The sequence below is a fragment of the Dendrobates tinctorius genome, unplaced genomic scaffold, assembly GCF_039654945.1.
Source record: "Dendrobates tinctorius isolate UK_male_01 unplaced genomic scaffold, ASM3965494v1 ptg000003l, whole genome shotgun sequence".
Lineage (NCBI taxonomy): Eukaryota > Metazoa > Chordata > Amphibia > Anura > Dendrobatidae > Dendrobates > Dendrobates tinctorius.
In genome coordinates this window covers 62,263,704-62,277,914 of record NW_027361671.1, presented here as the reverse complement: position 1 = coordinate 62,277,914, position 14,211 = coordinate 62,263,704, and positions in this window count along the sequence as shown.

Genomic DNA, 14,211 nt, shown 5'->3' with positions numbered 1-14,211 from the left:
GATACATTAAATTGTAAAATTAATCAACCCTTACAGTAAATGCCATAAAAATAATCCAATTGCCAGAATTGTGATTTTGTGGTGACCACTAGAGATGAACGAACTTGTTTGGAAAACAGAAAATTTTCATGTTTCCTCCAATGCTTTTGTTTTGACATTGTCTAGAATAGTGATGCTGTATGATGAGCTGGGGGGGACATGTTTTATGAGGGGAGAGGGTGTGTGTAATTTAAAGGAGCGGTGGAGTGTAATTTTTTTTTTCTGCAATAACAAATTGTGTGTACATTCCAGCAGCCAATGAGGGCACAGAAACCATCCACAACATCATGACACAAGGTCTTCTGTGATTGACTGCTGAAGTCATATGTCCCTGTCCATATGAAAACCGGATAGCTTGTTTTCTGGCACCATTTTCTCAGTGTTACAGCACAGAGATGCCGCTTCTGCTGCTGCAAGTGAACTTGTCATTTAGTGAGATAGGATCCTGTCCTGTGTGAAATTGATCTTCCAGCATTTAACTAGATTGTGTTAAAACTGTGTTGCAGTCAGGAGGCCCCATTTGCTAATCCAAATCGTTTGGGCAAACACTGTGTTGCAGTGAGGAATCAGGAGGCCTCATTTGCTCTTAAAAATCTTTAGGTCTAATATAGAGGTTCAGCTGGGAGGCCCTATCTGCTAATCCAAATCATTTGTGCTAAAACTGTGTTGCAGTGAGGAATCAGGAGGCCTAATAAAGGGGTTCAGGGAATCAGGAGGCCCTATTTGCTAAACCAAATGCTTTGTGCTAAAATTGTGTTGAAGTGAGAAATCAGGAGGGCCCCATTTGCTCATCAAAATCTTTCATTCTAAGAGTGTTATTCAGGCACACTATCTAAGAAAATAAAAAGTGATTGTTCATTTAGTAACATTTGTGGGCCTAAAGTTGTGAAACAGCAAGAGAGGAATGGTACATACAACATGAGTGGGAAAAAGTGAGATCGTGGTGGAAGGGGGAATAGGCTTGGTGTTCAACGTGTATGTGGGTTAGGTATTAATGTTAATGAAAGCTCAACTGTACAAACACCGTCTCATCCTATCCAAATACCACTGACAACATCTGTTACTGGATGGGCTACGCGACTCACTTTCTTTGGCAGCCGCACAGTTGTACACCTTGTTGATGAGGCTCAGAAAGTGCATGTGCTCCAGTGGATGGCAAGCACCATGCCTCCACCTTAACATCACACACAGTACAATCCTCAGAGGTGTCTCCTATCCACATCACAAATTTCCAAACGCCAAACAGACTGTGGGAAACCACAGATGGGTTTCTCTGCAGAGCTGTTCACACATTCTATTCCATGGGCATCAGAGGTCTGCTCTAAAAGATTCACAATATCCAGAGGAGGAAATCATCTTCACCGATACCCCAAATTTTTTCATGTTGGATCCAGGTCCGGACAATGTGGGGTCCGAGCAGAATCCAGACTCTCGTCATCAGATGTTAACCCCCGGCGGTGGAGATGATCCTGAAGAGACTCAGACTATTACCAGACTACTAGAAGCCCACCAGACTGTACTGTGTCATCAGCACAGGAAGACAAGGGTGGTGACTCTCAGGGCGAGGAGTGAAAGAACAGAGAGTATGACGATCAAGTTGTAGATCCCTCTTGGTGTGAACCCGGAGGCACGCAGCAGTGTAGCTCAGCAGAGGATCTCCACCATTTCCAATCTGGCCTCAGTAATGCTACCTTTCCACCTAGTGGATACAGACATTGTCCAAAAGTTGATGGCTGTCGCAGTAAAAGTTGCCCAGTCTCCATTACTTCTCTAAGAAAGCTGTGCCTGTGCTACACCAGCATGTCACATAAAACATCGCCAGTTACCTGAAAAAATTTTATGTCTGCCAGGGTGCATTTCATCACTGACACCTGGACGAATAAACATGTGCAGGGGCATTATATCTTGATGACTGGGCACTGGGGGACTCTGGTGGCTGTAGGGGCAGGCAGTCAAAGGGGTTTTTCGGCAAGTCTAGCAATCCCCCAGGTTTGCTAGACAAATTTCTGTATCTAAGATTTCCTCCACTGCTTCTGACTCCTCCACCTCCTCTTCCTCTAGGGCCTCCACCTGCGCCCTCAACTTATCCCTTTATGGGACACACATTTCAACAGTGCAGGGAGAATCCCTCCACCTCTATTCACAGCTCAAAAGTTGTGGACAGCTATCCACGCTGAATTAGAGCAATGGCTGTCTCCACTGAACCTGGAGCTAGGGAAGGCCGTGTACGATAATGGTGCAAACTTGTTGGCGGCCCTACACCAGGGCAATCTCACACATGCCATGCATGGCTCACATCCTCATCAATTTTCCGCCACTATCCATGCCTGGATGTGCTGCTGCGGAAAGCCCAGTCGCTGTGTGCTCATTTCTGTCTATCGCAGTTTATCGACTTGCATCGCTACAGAGGTCTTTCGGCCTACTGGTTAACCATTTGATTTGCAATGTTCCGAAACAACATGGAAATATACTCTGCAAATGTTGCCGTGACTGTGGCAGTAGCAAAGAGCCTTACCACCCAGCGGTCATCACTCATAGAAAGTGAGCATTTCTGCTGCTCAGAGCAGGTCTGAAGCCCTGCTCTGTGTAGCATAAGCAATCGAATGATCACAGCTTCTAGTCTCCCATGACTATTGAAAAAAATATAAAAGTTCAAATTACCCCCCCATTCACCCCATTCAAAATAAAACGATGTAAAAAAAATACACATATTTGGTATTACCGTGTTCAGAATCGCCTGATTTATCAAGATATAAAAAGTATTACTCTGATCGGTAAACAGCGTAGCAAAAAAAGTCAAAACGCTAGAATTACTTTTTTTGGTCGCCACAACATTGCCTTGAAATACAATAACGGGAGATCAAACGATCGTATCTGCACTAAAATGGTATCAATAAAAACGTCAGCTCGGCACGCAAAAAATGAGCCCTCATCCATACCCATATCACAAAAAATGGAGACGCTATGGGTCTCAGAAAAGGACACAATTTTTTTAACAGACTTTGTAATTATCTGGAGAATCATAATGGCAGGTCAGTTTTAGCATTTGGTGAACAAGGTAAAAAAACAAAAAACAGTTGTGGAATTGCACTTTTTTGCAATTTTACCGCACTTGAATTTTTTTTTCCAATTTTCCAGTACACAATATGGTAAAACCAATGATGTTGTTCAAAAGTACAACTTGTCCCACAAAAAAACAAGCCCTGACATGGTCATATTGACAGAAAAATGAAAAAGTTATGACTCTGGGAAGCAGGGGATCAAAAACTAAAAAAAAAAAGCCTGCGTCATGAAGGGGGGAGGGACTTGTACTCACTCTGGTCCGTAGGAGGAAACATTAGGCACATTCTCTTGAAAGTCCATGTGGGTTTATTTGCTTCATAAACCACCAAACAGCAACAAAAGGTAAACAGTTTTTACATCAGGTAGCCAAAACCTCAATGTCCATAGCAGAACTCTGCTCTCTTAGGTCTGTGAGCACACAGACCACTCTGTAGTGTCCAGCCTGGACACATGGAAGTCTGTCCACACTGACAGACTCCCAAACACTCACTGCCATGTGCCAAACACACCTCCATTAGGTAGGCTGTAACCACACCCACACATGAGGTACATATCACATGGACTGATCACGTGATCGTGATATCACTGCAGGTCCTCAACCACCTGCAGGTACTGCAGAGAAAAGTAGCACAGTAAGCACCCTCACCCAAATGTGAGGTATGTGGGTAGCCAGACCCTCCCATCTCTCATAGTTGCCTGCAACCTGGTCTCAGGTGCACTAAACGACATGTTAGTGCTCATGTGGACTAAAGCCAAAATGCTCCAGGTTGCATCGCAGAGAGCAGCCATCTCTGCGACACATACCTCCCATTGATTACAAGGCCATTAGCCTCCTTATATACCGTGGGGCTTGGCACCTTCCATTACCTGACCAGTGACCCTTCTTGGTTGCCTTTGATAGTACATCTGTCTGTCAAAGTTGGGCCCTGTCACTGAACCTTTTTGAAGCAAGGTAATATCTGACTCAGTCACCTCCTCTGATAGGGGTGTCCCTTTGTCAGACAACCCCCACCCCTGGCGGTCAGTACAGTATGGCAATTCCATTGCCCCCATACCTATTGTCTGTCCTGACTCTTTGTCACCAGGTCCGCTACAGGGTCTCCTGCCTAGGCTACTCAACACTGAGTTAGAGGAGTCACTACTTCTAACCCTTCTGTGTCCTCTTCCATCAGGCCACCTTCGGTTGTGTCTCTGTTGGCAATTTCTCCTATTGTCTTTATTACCCAGAGACCTGTCATTCCATTTATCTCTACTTTCTGTTCTAGCTAAAGAACAAAAACTGGATCAGTGATCAAAAAGAATATGTACACACAGGGTAATAATCAATGTATTAATTCTTTATTGTTACAATGGTACAGTATATATTAAAAATTCATACAGATAGTTAAAAAAATAGTAATACCATAACACTGCTACCAAGAAGTGTCAATCACCACTAATATATATATATATATATATATATATATATATATATATATATATACTAGCTGAAGAGCCCAGCGTTACCTGGGCATAGTACCCAACTGTGGTTAGCTATAACAAATTATAATGATTATATTGCACATAAAAATTGGTGAATTGGAACGCGTGGGGTTAAAATTTCGCCTCACAACATAGCCTATGACGCTCTCAGGGTACAGACGTTTGACTGTGCAAAATTTTGTGGCTGTAGCTACAACGGTGCAGATGCCAATACATACATACTCTTTTTCCCCCATTATGTATTGTACCTAGGGGCAAAATTGTTTGGTGAATTGGAACGCGCGGGGTTAGAATTTCGCCTCACAACATAGCCTATGACGCTCTCGGGGTCCAGACGTGTGACTGCAAAATTTTGTGGCTGTAGCTACGACGATGCAGATGCCAATGCACACATACACTTTTTCCCCATTATGTAGATAGGGGCAAAATTGTTTGGTGAATTGGAATGCGTGGGGTTAAAATTTCGCCTCACAACATAGCCAATGACGCTCTCGGGGTCCAGATGTGTGACTGTGCCAAATTTTGTGGCTGTAGCTGCAAAGGTGCAGATGCCAATCCCGGACATTCATACATACACACCCACATTGAGCTTTATATATTAGATATATATAAAATTATATTTAATTTCATACATAAATAGCCCTAAAAAATCCTGAACAATATAAATCCAGAATTGCCATAATAAAAAACCTCAAAGACATATGGAACACGGAGTACAAAATTTGAAAGTGCTAAAAAATATAATACAGTGGGGAAAAAAAGTATTTAGTCAGTCAGCAATAGTGCAAGTTTCACCACTTAAAAAGATGAGAGGCGTCTGTAATTTACATCATAGGTAGACCTCAACTATGGGAGACAAACTGAGAAAAAAAAATCCAGAAAATCACATTGTCTGTTTTTTTTTTCATTTTATTTGCATATTATGGTGGAAAATAAGTATTTGGTCAGAAACAAAATTTCATCTCAATACTTTGTGATATATCCTTTGTTGGCAATGACAGAGGTCAAACGTTTTCTGTAAGTCTTCACAAGGTTGCCACACACTGTTGTTGGTATGTTGGCCCATTCCTCCATGCAGATCTCCTCTAGAGCAGTGATGTTTTTTGGCTTTTCGCTTGGCAACACGGACTTTCAACTCCCTCCAAAGGTTTTCTATAGGGTTGAGATCTGGAGACTGGCTAGGCCACTCCAGGACCTTGAAATGCTTCTTACGAAGCCACTCCTTCGTTGCCCTGGCGGTGTGCTTTGGATCATTGTCATGTTGAAAGACCCAGCCACGTTTCATCTTCAATGCCCTTGCTGATGGAAGGAGGTTTGCACTCAAAATCTCACGATACATGGCCCCATTCATTCTTTCATGTACCCGGATCAGTCGTCCTGGCCCCTTTGCAGAGAAACAGCCCCAAAGCATGATGTTTCCACCACCATGCTTTACAGTAGGTATGGTGTTTGATGGATGCAACTCAGTATTCTTTTTCCTCCAAACACGACAAGTTGTGTTTCTACCAAACAGTTCCAGTTTGGTTTCATCAGACCATAGGACATTCTCCCAAAACTCCTCTGGATCATCCAAATGCTCTCTAGCAAACTTCAGACGGGCCCGGACATGTACAGGCTTAAGCAGTGGGACACGTCTGGCACTGCAGGATCTGAGTCCATGGTGGCATAGTGTGTTACTTATGGTAGGCCTTGTTACATTGGTCCCAGCTCTCTGCAGTTCATTCACTAGGTCCCCCCGCTTGGTTCTGGGATTTTTGCTCAACCTTCTTGTGATCATTCTGACCCCACGGGGTGGGATTTTGCGTGGAGCACCAGATCGAGGGAGATTATCAGTGGTCTTGTATGTCTTCCATTTTCTAATTATTGCTCCCACAGTTGATTTCTTCACTCCAAGCTGGTTGGCTATTGCAGATTCAGTCTTCCCAGCCTGGTGCAGGGCTACAATTTTGTTTCTGGTGTCCTTTGACAGCTCTTTGGTCTTCACCATAGTGGAGTTTGGAGTCAGACTGTTTGAGGGTGTGCACAGGTGTTTTTTTATACTGATAAGTTTAAACAGGTGCCATTTCTACAGGTAATGAGTGGAGGAAAGAGGAGACTCTTAAAGAAGAAGTTACAGGTCTGTGAGAGCCAGAAATCTTGATTGCTTGTTTCTGACCAAATACTTATTTTCCACCATAATATGCAAATAAAATGAAAAAAAAAACAGACAATGTGATTTTCTGGATTTTTTTTTCTCAGTTTGTCTCCCATAGTTGAGGTCTACCTATGATGTAAATTACAGACGCCTCTCATCTTTTTAAGTGGTGGAACTTGCACTATTGTTGACTGACTAAATACTTTTTTTCCCCACTGTAAATGTGCAAAAATTAGATATAGATAGATATAAGTGGTGTTTGACACTTCTTGTTAGCAGTGTTCTGGTATTATTATTTTTTTAACTATCTGTATGAATTTTTAATATATACTATACCACTGTAACAATAGAGAATTAATATATTGATTATTACCCTGCATGTGCATATTCTTTTTGATCACTGATCCAGTTTTTGTTCTTTATCTTAACCGAATGGTCTGCCATTCAGCTTCTATAGCAGCTAGTTATTGATTGATTTTATTTATATTTATATTTATTGTAACTACTGCTGTTTTAACCCCTTCATGACCCAGCCTATTTTGACCTTAATGACCTGGCCATTTTTTGCAATTCTGACCAGTGTCCCTTTTTGAGGTAATAACTCAGGAACCCTTCAACGCATCCTAGCGATTCTGAGATTGTTTTTTCGTGAAATATTGGGCTTCATGTTAGTGGTAAATTTATCTGGATAATTTTTGCATTTATTTGTGAAAAAAACGGAAATTTGGCAAAAATTTTTAAAATTTTGCAATTTTCAAATTTTTAATTTTTATTCTGTTAAACCAGAGAGTTATGTGACACAAAATAGTTAATAAATAACATTTCCCACATGTCTACTTTACATCAGGATAATTTTGGATCAAAATTTTTTTTGTTAGGAAGTTATAAGGGTTAAAAGTTGACCAGTGATTTCTCATTTTTACAACAAAATTTGCAAAACTATTTTTTTTAGGGACCACCTCACATTTGAAGTCACTTTGAGGGGTCTATATAGCAGAAAATACCCAAAAGTGACACCGTTCTAAAAACTGCACCCCTCAAGCTACTCAAAACCACATTCAAGAAGTTTATTAACCCTTCAGGTGCTTCACAGGAACTAAAGCAATGTGGAAACAAAAATGGACATTTTAATTTTTCCAACAAAAATTTTCATTTAGCATCAATTTTTTCATTTTCACATGGGTAATAGGATAAATGGATACTAAAATTTGTTAAGCCATTTCTCCTGAGAACATCGATACCTCATATGTAGAGTTGAGCGATACCAGCCGATACTTGAAAATATCGGATCGGAATGGATCGGCCGATCTTAAAAAAAAATATCGGTATCGCCGATTCCGATACCGGGAACCAATGCAAGTCAATGGGGCCAAAATATCGGAATTAAAAAAAACCCTTTCTTTCCTTGTAGGTTAATTCTACATGAAGAAAAACAACTAAGAATAATGTAGAATGTATTGTGGGAGGTGGAGGAGATTCCCATAATGGGAATGTGGACAGAGCAGGCGACATTGCCGGACACACATCAGGGGATTAACTGACTGGACTGAACACCTGTAACACAGGAACAAGTGTGGATTGTGCAGACGCCACTTCGGAGCTGTAACTGGCAGGGTTGGAGGACAGGGGAAATACGAGAGACAGTGGAGCCACAGGCCTAATTGGAGCACGGTTAAAAATCAGTAGTGGTACGACTGTGTAGGCAGCAGGAGACTTTGCCATCTACACAGCAGGGGATCAGCTGACGTTACTGAACCCCACTGAGACACGGGAGCAAGTATCTCTTTCCGTGTGGACGGCACTTCCGAACTACAACTGGCTGTGTTGAAGCCCAGGAAATAGGAGGGTGTAGGCAGAGGCCTACTGTATTTTGAATGAGGTGATAGCAGGAGAGACTGCCATCCACACAGCAGGGGATCAGCTGACGTTACTGAACCCCACTGAGACACGGGAGCAAGTATCTCTTTCCGTGTGGACGGCACTTCCGAACTACAACTGGCTGTGTTGAAGCCCAGGAAATAGGAGGGTGTAGGCAGAGGCCTACTGTATTTTGAATGAGGTGACAGCAGGAGAGACTGCCATCCACACAGCAGGGGATCAGCTGACGTTACTGAACCCCACAGACACGGGAGCAAGTATCTCTTTCCATGTGGATGGCACTTCCGAACTACAACTGGCTGTGTTGAAGCCCAGGAAATAGGAGGGTGTAGGCAGAGGCCTACTGTATTTTGAATGAGGTGACAGCAGGAGAGACTGCCATCCACACAGCAGGGGATCAGCTGACGTTACTGAACCCCACTGAGACACGGGAGCAAGTATCTCTTTCCGTGTGGACGGCACTTCCGAACTACAACTGGCTGTGTTGAAGCCCAGGAAATAGGAGGGTGTAGGCAGAGGCCTACTGTATTTTGAATGAGGTGACAGCAGGAGAGACTGCCATCCACACAGCAGGGGATCAGCTGACGTTACTGAACCCCACTGAGACACGGGAGCAAGTATCTCTTTCCGTGTGGATGGCACTTCCGAACTACAACTGGCTGTGTTGAAGCCCAGGAAATAGGAGGGTGTAGGCAGAGGCCTACTGTATTTTGAATGAGGTGACAGCAGGAGAGACTGCCATCCACACAGCAGGGGATCAGCTGACGTTACTGAACCCCACTGAGACACGGGAGCAAGTATCTCTTTCCGTGTGGACGGCACTTCCGAACTACAACTGGCTGTGTTGAAGCCCAGGAAATAGGAGGGTGTAGGCAGAGGCCTACTGTATTTTGAATGAGGTGACAGCAGGAGAGACTGCCATCCACACAGCAGGGGATCAGCTGACGTTACTGAACCCCACTGAGACACGGGAGCAAGTATCTCTTTCCATGTGGACGGCACTTCCGAACTACAACTGGCTGTGTAGAAGCCCAGGAAATAGGAGGGTGTAGGCAGAGGCCTACTGTATTTTGAATGAGGTGACAGCAGGAGAGACTGCCATCCACACAGCAGGGGATCAGCTGACGTTACTGAACCCCACTGAGACACGGGAGCAAGTATCTCTTTCCGTATGGATGGCACTTCCGAACTACAACTGGCTGTGTTGAAGCCCAGGAAATAGGAGGGTGTAGGCAGAGGCCTACTGTATTTTGAATGAGGTGACAGCAGGAGAGACTGCCATCCACACAGCAGGGGATCAGCTGACGTTACTGAACCCCACTGAGACACGGGAGCAAGTATCTCTTTCCGTGTGGATGGCACTTCCGAACTACAACTGGCTGTGTTGAAGCCCAGGAAATAGGAGGGTGTAGGCAGAGGCCTACTGTATTTTGAATGAGGTGACAGCAGGAGAGACTGCCATCCACACAGCAGGGGATCAGCTGACGTTACTGAACCCCACTGAGACACGGGAGCAAGTATCTCTTTCCGTGTGGATGGCACTTCCGAACTACAACTGGCTGTGTTGAAGCCCAGGAAATAGGAGGGTGTAGGCAGAGGCCTACTGTATTTTGAATGAGGTGACAGCAGGAGAGACTGCCATCCACACAGCAGGGGATCAGCTGACGTTACTGAACCCCACTGAGACACGGGAGCAAGTATCTCTTTCCGTGTGGACGGCACTTCCGAACTACAACTGGCTGCGTTGAAGCCCAGGAAATAGGAGGGTGTAGGCAGAGGCCTACTGTATTTTGAATGAGGTGACAGCAGGAGAGACTGCCATCCACACAGCAGGGGATCAGCTGACGTTACTGAACCCCACTGAGACACGGGAGCAAGTATCTCTTTCCGTGTGGACGGCACTTCCGAACTACAACTGGCTGTGTTGAAGCCCAGGAAATAGGAGGGTGTAGGCAGAGGCCTACTGTATTTTGAATGAGGTGACAGCAGGAGAGACTGCCATCCACACAGCAGGGGATCAGCTGACGTTACTGAACCCCACTGAGACACGGGAGCAAGTATCTCTTTCCGTGTGGACGGCACTTCCGAACTACAACTGGCTGTGTTGAAGCCCAGGAAATAGGAGGGTGTAGGCAGAGGCCTACTGTATTTTGAATGAGGTGACAGCAGGAGAGACTGCCATCCACACAGCAGGGGATCAGCTGACGTTACTGAACCCCACTGAGACACGGGAGCAAGTATCTCTTTCCGTGTGGACGGCACTTCCGAACTACAACTGGCTGTGTTGAAGCCCAGGAAATAGGAGGGTGTAGGCAGAGGCCTACTGTATTTTGAATGAGGTGACAGCAGGAGAGACTGCCATCCACACAGCAGGGGATCAGCTGACGTTACTGAACCCCACTGAGACACGGGAGCAAGTATCTCTTTCCGTGTGGATGGCACTTCCGAACTACAACTGGCTGTGTTGAAGCCCAGGAAATAGGAGGGTGTAGGCAGAGGCCTACTGTATTTTGAATGAGGTGACAGCAGGAGAGACTGCCATCCACACAGCAGGGGAACAGCTGGCATTGCTGATCCCCACTAACACTTGAACGAATGTGTTTGGCTCTGTGGAGACGACACTTCTGAACACCAACTGACGCTGTTGGAGCCCAGGATTAGGCGAGGAGCAGGCTGGGGCCTACTGGATTTTGGCAGGTGAAGGCAGCAGGAGACTTGCCATCTCCACAGCAGGGGAACAGCTGGCAGTGCTGAACCCCACTAACACTTGAACGAATGTGTTTGGCTCTGTGGAGACGACACTTCTGAACACCAACTGACGCTGTTGGAGCCCAGGATTAGGCGAGGAGCAGGCTGGGGCCTGTTGTTTTTGGCAGGTGAAGGCAGCAGGAGACTTGCCATCTCCACAGCAGGGGAACAGCTGGCATTGCTGAACCCCACTAACACTTGAACGAATGTGTTTGGCTCTGTGGAGATGACACTTCTGAACACCAACTGACGCTGTTGGAGCCCAGGATTAGGCAAGGAGCAGGCTGGGGCCTACTGGATTTTGGCAGGTGAAGGCAGCAGGAGACTTGCCATCTCCACAGCAGGGGAACAGCTGGCAGTGCTGAACCCCACTAACACTTGAACGAATGTGTTTGGCTCTGTGGAGACAACACTTCTGAACACCAACTGACGCTGTTGGAGCCCAGGATTAGGCGAGGAGCAGGCTGGGGCCTGTTGTTTTTGGCAGGTGAAGGCAGCAGGAGACTTGCCATCTCCACAGCAGGGGAACAGCTGGCATTGCTGAACCCCACTAACACTTGAACGAATGTGTTTGGCTCTGTGGAGACGACACTTCTGAACACCAACTGATGCTGTTGGAGCCCAGGATTAGGCGAGGAGCAGGCTGGGGCCTACTGGATTTTGGCAGGTGAAGGCAGCAGGAGACTTGCCATCTCCACAGCAGGGGAACAGCTGGCATTGCTGAACCCCACTAACACTTGAACGAATGTGTTTGGCTCTGTGGAGACGACACTTCTGAACACCAACTGACGCTGTTGGAGCCCAGGATTAGGCGAGGAGCAGGCTGGGGCCTACTGGATTTTGGCAGGTGAAGGCAGCAGGAGACTTGCCATCTCCACAGCAGGGGAACAGCTGGCATTGCTGAACCCCACTAACACTTGAACGAATGTGTTTGGCTCTGTGGAGACGACACTTCTGAACACCAACTGACGCTGTTGGAGCCCAGGATTAGGCGTGGAGCAGGCTGGGGCCTACTGGATTTTGGCAGGTGAAGGCAGCAGGAGACTTGCCATCTCCACAGCAGGGGAACAGCTGGCAGTGCTGAACCCCACTAACACTTGAATGAATGTGTTTGGCTCTGTGGAGACGACACTTCTGAACACCAACTGACGCTGTTGGAGCCCAGGATTAGGCGAGGAGCAGGCTGGGGCCTGTTGTTTTTGGCAGGTGAAGGCAGCAGGAGACTTGCCATCTCCACAGCAGGGGAACAGCTGGCAGTGCTGAAACCCACTAACACTTGAACGAATGTGTTTGGCTCTGTGGAGACGACACTTCTGAACACCAACTGACACTGTTGGAGCCCAGGATTACGCATGCCGCATGCAGAGGCCAATGGGCAGCGGTTTTTATGGAGGTTGTGGACTACTACTGATTCTAACCATGCTCCACTTAGGCCTCTGGCTCCACTGTCTCTACTATTTACCCTGGCCTCCAACCCCGCCAGCTACATCTCTGAAGTGGCGTCAGCACAATCTACACTTGTTCCTGTGTTACTGGTGCTCAGTCCCGTCAGTTGATCCCCTGATGTTTGTCCGGCAAGTTCGCCAGCTCTGTCCTCATTCCCACTACTGGTTATGGGAATGTGGACAGAGCAGGAGACCTTGCCGGACACACATCAGGGGATAAACTGATGGGACTGAGCCACAGGAACACAGGAACAAGTGTAGATTGTGCTGACGCCACTTCAGAGATGTAGATGGCGGGGTTGGAGGTCAGGGGAAATAGTAGAGACAGTGGAGCCAGAGACCTAAGTTGGGCACGGTTAAAAATCAGTAGTGGTTTGAATGTTGATGGAGCTGGTGACTTTGCCGTCCACACAGCAGGGGATCAGCTGGCATTACTGAACCCCACTAACACAGGAGCTAGTGTGTTTCTCTGTGCAGACGACACATCTGAGCGACAACTGGCTGTGTTGAAGCAAAGGGATTATAGTTCAGGTGGTAGAAAAATGAACACACCAGCAGACCTGGATACAGTTGCCAACCACTAATTTAGTCTGTAAGAGGAATGGCAAAGTCTTTGGAGATCCAGGCCTTGTTCATTTTCAGAAAAGTAAGCCGGTCAACATTATCGGAAGATAGTCGCGTGCGACGGTCTGTTAGTACACCACCTGCGGCACTAAAGACACGTTCCGATAATACACTGGCAGCAGGGCAAGCCAGCACCTCCAATGCATACTGGCTAAGCTCTGGCCATGTATCCAGCTTAGAGACCCAAAACTTGAAGGGGGAAGAGCCATCTGGGAGTACAGCGACAGGGCAAGACATGTAGTCTGACACCATCTGACGGAAGCGTTGCCTCCTGCTGACTCGAGGCGTCGCTGATGGTGTAGACAATTGTGGTGGACACACAAAACTTTGCCACATTTGGGCCATAGTGGTCTTGCCTTGTGCTGCGGCGCTGCCTCTGCTCCCTCTTTGTGCAGAGTTTCCTCCACTGCCTCGACGCACAGAGCTGCTTTGTAAAGCACTAGCAACAATGCTGTCGGGTGGAATGGAAAACATTATGGACTGCACCAGTGACTCTTCGTACTCCCGCATTTTACGCTCCCGGTTCAACGTTGGTATGAGCCTTTGTACGCTGTCCCGGTAGCGAGGATCTAGGAGGGTGTACACCCAATAATCAGCCGAGACGAGAATGTGGGCGATGCGGCGGTCGTTTCTCAGGCACTGCAGCATGAAATCAACCATGTGCTGCAGACTCCCAACTGCCAAAGAACCGCTGTCCCCTGTTTGAGGCGTGACCTCGGCCTGCTCTGCATCACCCCACCCTCACTGTACATACTGAGTAGAGGTTTGTGTACCTCCCTCCTCTGGAGAGATGTCTTC